The 12747-nt window shown below is 40.6% G+C and overlaps 1 protein-coding gene across 1 annotated transcript in view; it reads right to left on the bottom strand.

The window, feature by feature from the left end:
• The window catches only part of COL5A2 (collagen type V alpha 2 chain), a 172560-nt gene extending 160155 nt beyond the window's left edge, over positions 1 to 12405 (bottom strand). Inside the window, exon 1 of the mRNA XM_064433797.1 lies at positions 12274 to 12405. The gene's annotated coding sequence lies outside the window, so the exon portion shown is untranslated. The remainder of the gene's footprint in view (positions 1 to 12273) is intronic.
• Between the last annotated feature and the right edge of the window lie 342 nt (positions 12406 to 12747).

Below are 12747 nucleotides of genomic sequence, written 5' to 3' on the forward strand. Positions count from 1 at the left end.
ACAACTTACAGAACCACCCAACAGCTGCACAGAAGTTATTGGTCCACCTCTTGTCTTCATTTGTTTTCAAATTTCATTTCATACTAGCCCTTCTAGCCAAAGAGTGTCCTGCACCTTCCTTCTCTCCTCTTATCTCCTTCATTTAGCATTTTAAAAATTTAGACCACACAAATTTTGTAATTTGATTTTTCTTTGGCTTTTTCTTTTTTTCCTTTTACCTTTGAAAGCAAACTGAAAACACTGCTGTCAAGGTTTTGGGAAACAGGTCTTCCCTGTAAATATTTACTTAGTTACCTAAGAAAATAAGACTTACCAACACCATACCTGCTCTTAGTTTTAGTTTCTCTAATGCATTTTAAATTGAAGGCATGCATTTAAATGAGTAACTTGAGGGGGAAAAGGTACTTCAGAAAACACAGGTATTGTCACCACATCCTCCCCAGACACATCCAAGCACCAGTCAGCTCTCTCCAACACAGGCACCTGATAATCCATCACTTCCAGCTCCCACAGACAATCACCATTTGCCCCAGCCTGTTCTCATGTGCTGTACCAATGACAGATGTCTCTATCTACATGACAGAGAAAGGCATTATTTGACATGACCCTTTGATGCAGAGATCCAGAATACCTTCTCTGTGTAAAATCTGTCCTTTTCCTCATTAATCAGCTGGTCTCAGCTGTCTGGCAATACCCACTGCAGGTGGTGTTTAATGACCTGTCTCTGTCTCCTCTTTGCAGGTCTGCTGCAAGAGGATGCTCCAGTTCTGACACTGGCACCAGGACTTCCTCAGCTCTGGGGGTACAGAGGTACACTCACATTTAACAAGTCAGCATAGAAGGCTCCAGCTATGAAAATTGCTCTCAAAGAACAGAATGGCCTCAATATCACAATTAAAATCACTTTAAAAACATATTTCAAGGTACCATCTCATTGCACAAGTAACATTAGTCTCAAGCAAATATATAGTCTCAAGTCTTATGAGTTCCAGATAAAATTCTAATTTAATACAAGAATGAGTTCCATATGAAAATTTAAACTGAGTAACAAAAGTGTTCATCAAAATGACACTTTTACATCAGCAGTGAAGATGCAGTTTCCAAGTCCACTTACAGTTTGATCTTCACACTTTCAAACTTGCTTGACATGCTCAGAAGCCCACTTTATTTTTGTAAATTTCTTTGAAATACAAAGCCATTTTAGAGATAAAATTCAACTGCATTCTTTTTCCACTGCATAATTCCCATCAAATATATTTCCAGCATTTCCATTTCTATTGGAATGACTTAATGAAAGCATCTGAAAACAGATGCTTTTCAAATTATCCTTCAACCAAAAGAGCTGGTTTCCTCCAGACTGCATGATGTTCCAAGTCCTAAAAAAAGATTATCACTGAGCTCCCCTCAGGTAAGTTCACTCTATGTATGTTCCATCTTCCACAAGGAATATAGAAATAAACGTCTATAAACGGCCTTCTGTTCTCCTGTTCAAGATAAACAGAGCTTAAGTACTGAAGCAATTTGTCCATTTTGATGGAATTGTAGTGTGATTGTGTGCAATTCTGTGATTATTCTGGGCAAACTGAAAAGGTAGATGTTCATACTTGGTGCTGTACTAAGACTGCTAATGAAAAACCTTTGGGAGGGATACAAAGCCCCGGATAAAAAAGGCCTCTCTTTTTGCTGCCACAATGAGTTCATTTTGTTATTTTGTGAAAGATCAGGCTGGCAGCTTTCCCTCTTTAAAAGTTCTCTTCTTTGAGACTATATGTAATTTTATGGCTAATGAAATGGGAGAGGGTGGTGAAAACCAGGATCTCTGATTTCACCCACACAGCACACACAGTCAGCAGTACAGCATCTCTTCAGCTGGCTCCTCACATTTCCAAAACTCTGGGCAAGTGACCATCTACAAAAAAAGGTCAAATGAAAATAATTTAGTTTCATGCCCTTCTAAGTCCTTTTTACTTCTGCTGGTCCTCTACCACAAGCACAAGTACAAACTGCTTCTTGGTGTGCTGTTGACGTTCCATAAATATCTCTTCTGTCTCTTGATCTAAGTCTTCTCAGATCCTTTCATATGGGGCATAAAGGGAAAGACACTCGTCGCTGTTAATTCTGAAAGTTTCAATGTGGGGACTTGTCTTTTCAAACTAATTATAGTTCACAACATTCAGCTTTGAACATTGTCTTTCCTTCTTTTCTACAAATTCCTGGTGTGCTTAACAAGTCAAAAAGCTGTAATATCACACTGAGATTTGTTCCCTCACTTAATACATGCTCTGTTCACTTACTGCCTTTTCAACATTTTTAAAAGAAAACTCGATATTTCTATTTTCACACTACCTTACTTCTTTGTCATGACTGTCCTGTACTGCCTCCTGTATTTTTTGTACATGCCTCCTTCTTTTGCTGCTGGAAAACTCAGCTGTCCTCTAGCTTTCAAAGTCACACAAAGACAAAAACTAATCCATTTTAAAAAATTTTCCTCTGTCCTTGAAGAGGTCCTTTTTCATTCCCTGGTTCCTAAAATTAATGTGCCTCCTAGGAATCAAGCATAAAAGATTAAATGCATTTGAAGGAAAATCTTGATAGATGTGAAAAGCTATCCTTCAGCTTGAAATTATGAAGCAAAATTATTATTCCATATGCATCCACAAATAAAAAAGGAAATTAAAGCTTCAGTGATTTTGTTTCAAGATTATTCCAATTTAGTTTCATGTGACTGTGTTTTTGACATCAGGGCATCCTGGGTCAAAGGAGGGTCTACACTGAAAGGCTGTTTAATCTAAAGTGTGACAAAGTAAGCATAAAGCATTTATTTCCCTTGGACTTCCCAGGCAGCAAATAGCCTAGCTTACAACTGAAGTGCAGACAGTATGCTGCAGAGAAAAATATTTTTGTTGGCAAGTCCATATCAAACAGAAGAGTTTGGAATAAATATGGAAGTTCTGTGACATTCTGTCTTACACGTCAGTTTCTTCCACACACCTCTATCTCAACCACAACTCCTGCACAAACCCATAGGAGACTTACACCCACCACACAGGGGATAAGCAGGTGAGAAATCTTTCTTACGACATCAGCACATGTACCCAAGGAAGAGAACAACAAGGAAGATGACACAACAAAGCAGCTGCTGCCAGAAACCCACCCAGCAGAGCCAGCTAGGAAGGTCTGCTAGTGGGGAACAGAACATTTCTTGTTACAACATCATAAAATAGTGATACCCAGAAATCACCTTGCATTCAGCTGGCTTCAAGTAACACAAAACAGGAAGAACCTGCAGCACTGCCCATGGAAATAGTTTATAAATATAACAGTATGAGAGTTCTTGTGCTTGTGGGCTCTTAGTAATAAATGGCAGCACACAAGTAAAAGTAAACCGCACAACATTTTGCTGAAACCATTTAATATGGTTTTCTCTCACACTATTCACATTTTTTTCCACCTAAATTGAAAATTCATAATTCACAAAGTTAAAACTGGTTACTCCTGTGGGCCTGAAGGACACCCAGTCAAACAAAATGCAGAGTAAGCAAATTCCAGCAATTGCCATAAGGCTGACTGAAGCCTGGCTCTCTAGAATTGCACAGGAAACTTTTGTTGTATTTGGCAGCCACTCTCTTGTGGGGCTCTCAGAATTTATTTTTTTTTTTTGTCTACAGACCTTATTGCTCAACAGAAGAAGGAAATTTAGCCAAAAAAGTAAGTCGCTGATACCTTTGCTGTTTCCCTTTGACAGCCTAGATTATTTTGAATATTTCAAAAGCTGCGTATCCTTTAAGACAGGATTATTTAACCTGCAAACTATAACTTTTGGTCCTGCTCCTCAGCCCTGATAATTACTGAGCAGACAGACTCCACAGAAGTAATCAACTGGCTAACAAACAATCTGTTTTGTAGAGAGACTCAGTGCTTATCAAAGTCTGCCTTGCCAGCCAAATTCTGCAGTTCCTCCTATACCATCATGTAAGGGACCAAACATTTCCGACGGCTTTCTCTCCTCCATGCAGGAGTGCCTGGAAGCACTGCAGTAACAAAATACTCAGTCTCTGTGGGAAGGGAGGGTCTGAAATTGCTCAACAGCCTGTCTGCTGGCTGACAAAAGAGAAGATTTTCATGGCTCTGGCAGGAGCTCTGTCCAGCCTTTCACAGCCAGTAACCAAGAGTTCTCCTAAATTATGACACCTGCAAGTTTCAGGGAAGAGTGGAGGCCAAATATTTCTCCACAAATGTCAAATACAATCTTATTTATTCATCCCTGAGATGGGAAATACCTGTGTGGTATGTCAATCTGACTGATAGAAGTGGGCACACGGCAGGATCTTGCTGAAATTAAAGGGCATTAGCTCCCTAGACACCCACCTATAATGGCAGCAAAACAGCAGGACACAACATACACCAGCCTGTGGACTGTGCTGGGGACATTTTTCTTCAGAAAAAGAGGAAATTTCTAGGGTGTGGCAATTTATTTACCTTTAATACTGATCAAGAAACTAGTGAAAGATTTGAAATTTGGAAGAAAGAAATTTGAAAAGGAAAAAGAATAGTATGTAAAGCAGAGAAAGTATAGCAGTAACACAGTAAATACACTCAGCTTCACAAAAAAAACCACCTGAAACACATTTAACAGATTTACTGCAGTTTACAAGCAGAATAGCACTGAAGACAGTGAAAGGCAATTGTGAATCTAGAAGTGAAACTACACAGAACATACCACAAGAATTTATATGAATTACCTTCAAAGAGAGTAGAATAGAACTTGAAGTAAAATCTGCCACAGAAACTGTAATAGCTTCAGGATGTGTTAACTTATCCACAGCAAGCCATGAATTAAATGCATAGTTAAGATAGGAGGAGGCATTTACATGAATGGAAAAAAATAAAAGGAACCAAGACAAATAAGCAAATGATTGCAACAAAAAACACTCTGGGTAAGTATTTAGAAGAACAGGTATCTCAGTAAGATTGTCTCTCACAGAAATAACAAGTATGGACACCTAGGGTAATCAGATTAAGATTACTTTTACCTCAATATATAAAGAAGTTAAATTGACAGAAACTTACAAAGGTGTCCTAAAACAATACGACCTAAGGTGCTTATTCATAAAAAGACTTATTAGTCCAACAGGAAGAGAGCAAAACTATACTTAAGCATAATTTGGAACAGAAGACTGATTTAGTGTTCATGAACAATACTAAAGTAATCTAATCCAAATAAATGCTTCCATTGCATAGAGCATTTTATCTCACCTCCAATTAATTAACTACATACTGTATCTAATACCTGGTAAACTCCACCACTTCTGTGACTTCTAAAAGTAGGAGGGTTTAACAGTATTCACTCCAGATGAACCAAAAGCATGGTTTGTAGCAACCTCGGGTTCTTGCTACAAGAATGCATTTCAGGGATAGCATGAAACAAGTCCAGAAGTTCATGGAACTGCTCATGCTGTTCTTCAATAAGACCTACCATCATTTGAAGACAGCAAAGACATGGCTACTGCTGCCTTCAAAAACATGGTGCCATCCTTATTAGTTCACTGGAGCAATACCTTCTTTCTAAGCCACAAATCAGCTGCAGTTCAATACTATGAGCTCTCACTCCGCCAGGGCCCTCCAAGTGCTCTGTGTGGATCTGAAGCACACTGTGCCAGTCGAACATGCAGCCTTAAGAAAAAAAAAATGTCCTAATTAAAGCTACAGAACATTAGCAACATGAATTATGTCAACAATTCCTAAAGGCAACATGAGCCCAAACCCAAAGGAAATCCTTGCTCCACCAGCTAACAAGTTCCAGTAAACTTTGGGAAAAGGCTTCGAAAGGATGTGCATACTGTTTTAGAAGATCCTTAGGTAGAATTGGTGCCTGTGGATTAAGAATGTTAAGAGCAGGTATGCAGCACTACAAGCAAGCAGCCATTGTGGGTTAGGGAAGGCAGAATTTGGAGGGTATAATGCCTACATCACACTTCACACAACCTGTTACTTGCATGCAAGCTAGGAGATGATCTCCTGTTAATTTATGCTTGTCAGTTCAGCAGGGCTTACAACAGAAAGCTATTCCATGATGTCTGGCTGTTGTTTCTAACAGTTACAAAGCCCCAGCTCAGAATACATCTTGGTTTATGTTGGTTTTTCCTGTTAGCTAAAGCAGCAGCATTTACCCAGACTACTAAAAACATTGTGCATTAAAAGACACCACACAACTCTGAAATAAACAACACATTTGGAATCGCTCTCCCCTCCAAAATCCTTCTTTCAGTAGAAATCATGGTAACAACCATTTGGCAATGAAACAGTTTTCCCTGCTATGAAACGCAATACAACTGTTCAAAAAAAAAAAAAAGAAAAAATCCACTCTGCAGCTGCTGTAAGAGAAAAATCCAAACCTTAACAATAGGCATCTGGACTTGGTGCTTGGAAATAATTTGGGAAATGAATTTTACTTCAGCTCGAACACACTTATAAACTAGAGTTCTGTTGGCATCGTGTATCTCAGAGGAGACATTTGAATAGTAAAGGGCACAAACCCTTTAGAATCAACCTCTTCGTGTCAGACAGATGCCAAAAATGCCAAGGCATTGGTGCAAAATGCAGGGGAAAAGTAGAGGGTTCATTTCTTGTAAGAAACAGATGTAGGAGAAGAAAAAAAACAAGTAACCCTGCTAGCTGCAGTATCAGAAAAGGGAAAGTGGATATCTACTTGACCTGTTATATTACATTACTTATGACACCCACCAGTTCTGAAGTATCACTAACTCTGATCTATGAACCCTTGAGGCTCCTCTAGAGTTCTCTCAGAGAAGAAGGTAACTACCATTAAAGACAACCACCTCCAGTAAGGAATTTTTAGAGTTAATTAATGAAACACAAGGAAAAAAAGAAGAGTCTATGCTTGCTTGATTAATTCCTTCTTGAAAAGTAGGGTTGTGGTTATCCTGATGAACTAATGCATTAAAAGTACATTGTTTCCATGAGTTCAAAGATTTTGCAATGAGACTTTTCCCAAAGACACTAAAAGCTGCACCAAGACCCCAGTCTCTTAGGCCAGCTTTCACTGGGCATGCAATCCCAGCTGGCATGCAATCCAGTGCTGGCCCCTGCTCTTGCTGGCTTCAAGAACAGGACAGGATTTTTTAAAATAGGGTGATTATCAGTAGTAGGAATTAACACAAGTTGAGAAGAGAACAGTAAAGCTTGTATGTCCTGCTTTGTTGTTGGAAACACTTACAGCAAGAGAACACTGTTTACACACAGTGATGCATGGTTACAGCTGGTTTGTATCACAGGAGAGGCTGTGAACATTTGTTAGACTGCTTTTAAAACACTGAAAGTCTCTCCTTTTAAGCCAGAATCTTTTTGTAACTATTGCAGCACTTACCTAGCAGTTTTGTTCCCTACCTGAACAAAGCTTTGTCTCCCCTGCTACCAGTAAGGAAAAAAAATAATATTTAAAGACACAGGACAGTGGACACTAAGGATTCAGCAGCTGCTTGATGTAAATAAGATTGAGACCCATTTTAGCTCTGCTCCCTTAAACTATCCTTGCTTACTGACAGCCGCAGCTTAAAGAACAAACCCGTGAAGGAAGACCTCCACATACAATAAGATATACTTAGAGTATGTCTGTCTTTTTAGGGCAGAGTCTTTGCACTGAACAGTTCAGAAGGAAGTTAGAGGTGCAGGCTCTGCTTTGCTTCTCAGGTTATCTTTTGAATACTCAGCATCTGTTTCAGCTGTTATGATTTCCTCCATTTGCATTTTTGTGGAAAGGAAAAGGTATCCAGCAGTAGCCAATGCCTTATTGATAAAGTAACTTAAAGTCTTTAAGTGTCACAGCTAGTTAGGAATTACTTATTATCATTTATTTCAGAGCTTCTTTTCTTTACCAGAATAGAGAAGATACACCAGAATACAAAATCAGCATCACACCTCTACACCTGGCTGGTATTAATAAGCAATTAACAGTGATGGGATTTGACTGGCAGTGCCATGACAGATGTGTACAAGACATCATCTCTGCCTTTCAATGAGGAAAACGTGCTGCAAAATGCACGTGGATCAACTGCCTCTACTTTGTATCTTGGGGTAATCTAGAAGACCCTTGGCACTTTATCTAGCAGGCACTTGTTTCTCCAGTTGAAACCCTGACTCTTCAGTGACTGCCTTGGTGTAAGGCTCACACAGATGCAGAAAATGCATTTGGTGCACAGCTGGTACCAACCACCATCTGGGACAGCACATACACAGGACCATACAGAGCTCCCACAGCAAGGCTCAAAGACTCTTCACCACCTGGATACAAAAGCACAGTTGTGCTAGCATGAAGGCCACTTGGTACCACATCTCCACAAAATGCCCTTTCCAAAGGGAAAGGCACTATCCCATGAATGAAGAAAAGGTGAAATATATTCACCAACTAAAGGTGGGCTTCTGCTGTCATGTTACAGTGTTTTTTCTATTCTAACTACTAGAAATGGTCAGAAAAATCCTATTCCCTTTTTACCATAAAAAAAGGAATTAATGAAATAGGAAGAAATTTCAGTGGGATTCATGTTGTCAAATTCTCATATGAAATATCAATTTTATTTACTTGCAAGGCTTCTCACTGTGTCATTACCTCCTTACTAGGTAACTGATATCTCCTTACCTTAAAATGTTGGTAACAAAAATTCCAAACAGCTCTATCATCAAACTAAATGCACTTCAGTAATTAAGTCAATATTCCCAGAGTACTTAAAGAACTTGTAGAACCAAACTAGTATGGGATGACATTATAATCAATAACTCTGTAGTATTAAACAGTTTAACAATCTTCATAACAAAAAATTACTTTCAAAATTAACTATTTAAATCAAACTGAAACGATACTATTTACTCTTTCACAATTTATCAGACACCAAAACATACAGACGTGAAATAATTTTGTAGACCAACTTCAGAATCACTATCAAGATTCAAATTTCAGTGTATCGAGTTTGCCTCTACTCATTCTCGCCATATGCTCAGTCCAAAAACAAAACTTTGTAAAAGTGATTGCAATGTTTACATTTGTTTTGCCATCACCTGTTGAGCACTGCTGAGGAAACAGTGTCACACAACAGTGCCTCCGAGGTGCCTCCCTTTGCCAGCAGCGGATTCAATAGAACACCAGCGTGCTGTCTGTGGCAGGGCTGGGTCGGAACAGAGAGCTCTGAGGGGCACCACGCCTTTGGCGAGCTCCTCTTTTCGGGGCTTCTGCACTTCACGCACGGAGTTGTTCACGTTGCAGTCGCTCTTCCAGCACCCTCTAGTGACTCGTTACTGTAATGAGTAACTGCTATAAGTACCCTCTCTCCATAAGCCAGGCCTCCCCTCCCGCAGAGCTGCTTCCCACACCACCACGCCTTCCCGCCGCATGCTCCGTTCTCATCTCTGTCACGTTCATTTTTCTTTCAGCAAAGGAGATGTTCATTTTTGTGTACCACAAAGGAAACAGTGTAATTTCCCTTCAAATAAATACATCCCCCGAACTGAAGTCAACATATGAGTATATTGTCTTTGTGTTAAGTTTACTTAGGCAAATTAGTAATCATTTATTTGAGTCAGACACATCACCTCCTAAACAAAGGCATTATTAAACAAGCAGCCTTTCTTATCTCTGATTTCCTTAGAGAAGACTTCAAGGCATGTATTTCAGAACCCTGTTTGCACCACTGGTTGAGAAGGGCCCAAAATGGAAGACAAAAAGGCATTCTAGACCAGCAGTGGAGTTTACAAAGAGAACAGATTTTGAAATGTACCAGATCCATTGCCCCGTGCTGAAATGCTGGCCAGCCAGCATCCCGGTGTGAAAGCAGAGTGTGGGGAGGATTGCTCACAGCTCCCAGGCTCCAGACAGGGATACAGAGCTGGGTATTCTATTCAGGAGCAAGGCTGAGATCAAAGAGAGTACAGGCAAGTAAGAAACCTGCTGAAAACCAAGACAAATATAAAATGTAGTGAGCATTTTAAATCAGATATCTGTCCTGTGTTGTACTACTGACTTAATGAACTGCAGTACCCTTCCTTAAGGACTGTCATTCTGCTTCCTTGAAGTCACAACAAGAGTTTTTTCTCTTAATCACTCTCACACTGTATTATTTACATTGGATTTCACAGGTGTTGGGACAGTTTAGAAGCTTACAGACTAGGCAGAGTACATAACCCTAACTGGTAACACTTGTTACAAAGAACTCACCTCTTGGCCTGGAAGGATTTCCATCTAAGTTGGTAACATATTAAAAGTTATTCTATATTTATTTACAACATTAAAAAAGAGATGTCTCAGAACTACAGCTGCATTCTCTCCAACAAGCTTACCTGTAATTACTTACACAACCACACAGTGAATTCTAAATGCAAACAAATCTTTGGCCAATACTGTTTGCTATGATTTATGAACTATTTGCTCAATCCATTGCAATACATTTCTTCAAAAATATGCAAAGATACACCTTCTAGTAATTGCAATTACATTCTATTGATTAATTCCTCCTAAACAACCATCAACTGAATACACTTGAATCCTTACTGAATCGAGTCACTACTTTGGGAAAGACAAAAGCACCTTTCTGCAGAATTTTGTATACTGGAAATGGAAATTAAAACAAATAGATTAGAAAAAGCATACAAGGCCACCACTTCAAACAAATAAAATCAAACAACAGGTTAGATTAGTTTTGCTCCTTTCTCCATTGAATAACTCAAACCAGATACTCTCAGCATCTTCTAATATCTCAACTTCCAAAAACTGGTACAGGTAAGTCTTGGTTCTTTATACACCTGTGCATCAAACCACACTTAAAATATAGGTTATGACAACAAACTAAAAGGCTGAGTGCATCTAAAAAAAAAGTTTGTTTTTTTCTTTAACACACTCTGTGTGTGTTTATTAGTTATTAATAATTGTATATTATAATTTATAATTATTATTTTTTTCCTAACAAATTTATGGCAACCACTTTAACTTTGAATACAAAAGTCTTTTAAACTCTGCCATAGTGACCAAATCTAATTCACACAAATATTCCATATTTTGAACATCACCACTAAAAACTTTGTGCAGCATTACTTGGAACAATTACACAGAGCATCTACATTTGAAAAAACCCTGTATATAATAACTAACAAGTGAAACTGATAATGAAATCACATTAATTGTGGCTGCACGACTGGGTTTTCTGCTGGAGTGTGGGAAGGAAAATCCAATTAATTGTGCTGCTGGAAGGAGAGAAAGCCAGTGCTGAGAGCAGTGGCTGTGCTGTGGGAGAACAGTGCTCTGCACTGGTGCTAGCAGTATCTGGTTTGCTTTATCACCCTGTGCTCCTGCCCTAGGATATCTGTTTGGGGGTAGTCTTGATCTCTACATGGTTTATCAGCTTCAAAGCCTAGGGCTGATTTCCTAAAATGATAAAAATAAATGTGCATCACAAAAACATAGGCATTAAGATGCACAATGTATTTGCCTTGCTCTTTTATCAAGGAGAAGAATAAGTATGCAAAGTTCCTGTGTTTTAACAAGACTTGACTACATTTAGTGTAGACCTGACAAAAGAGTTCCATTCATATAGTAATGTGGATTAAAGGGACTGGCTTTTCCTGGATACCTCGGGTTTTCCCTCTTTGACAGAACTCTGGCTTTACTGAGTGTCTGTGGCTCAGGATCTGGACATGATATACTGTCCCATACAGGAGGAGCACTAGGTTGCATTTGCCTTTGGGTCTAAAATATCCATTAGAATGAGAGCACGACACAGCTGCTGCACCCAACTGCATTTTCGGCAGCTCTTGTAAATTGTGCCCTAAGCTCCGGAGAGAGTGCACTGTTCAATTGCCAAAGCACCTGAGATTGGCAGCCAGGTTTCTGGGTGCACTGTGCTCTCTCACCCACCCGCAGCTCCCTATGGCCACAATACTGCATGGACATGATCACAACTAGATCATAACGCACCTGTCCCTGCTATTGTCTGTGAAGGGTGGCTGTATAAAAACCAATTACAGGCGTACCAGAGATACCTTCAACAGCGTGAACAGCCGCCAAAGCTACACAGCTGTGCAAGAACTGCAATTGCTATTCCGGAGCAGCACTGAAGGGCGCAGACACCATAAATCACTGCGTGCTCCAGACACTCGCATTGCTTCTGGCAGCGGTTTTCCTCCCGATACGAGAACACGATGTGCTCGGTAACTCGGCAAACCCACAGCTCGTCCAAGTCGGCGAACAAGGGGGGTTTTAGCAAAGCTTACCCATCGGTTTCCTCTGCTCAGCCTTTCTGCTCACTTAAACACGGGAGTTTACGCATTTTTCTCCTCAGACGGGCTCAATTCCAGACCCAGGCAGAGCACTCTCCCTGGCAGCCCGTCCCGCACGCTGAGGCCAGGAGGGACCGGAGTGCCGGCGGGGGGTGACAGCGGCACAGCCCCTCACGGGCCAGCGCAGCCCTGCCCCGCGCTCCTGCCGCCTTCCATCCTGGGGATGGCCGCGGAGAGCAGCCGGGGGAGGTTTCGGACGAAAATCTCGGTAGTGGGCATGGGCAGCATGTCCACAAGCTCCACAACTCCCCACGCTCACGGGCGCTCTGAGGGGCGCTCGGCAGGGGCACTAATGAAGGGCGGAGAGCCCAGTACAAACCACCTGGCGGCCAGGTGAGGGGGGGGGGCTCTGCTCCCAGGAAACCGGCGGGAGCACAGCGGAGGTTCAGGTGGGACATTAACCACTTC

The sequence above is a fragment of the Passer domesticus genome, chromosome 10, assembly GCF_036417665.1.
Source record: "Passer domesticus isolate bPasDom1 chromosome 10, bPasDom1.hap1, whole genome shotgun sequence".
Taxonomy (NCBI): domain Eukaryota; kingdom Metazoa; phylum Chordata; class Aves; order Passeriformes; family Passeridae; genus Passer; species Passer domesticus.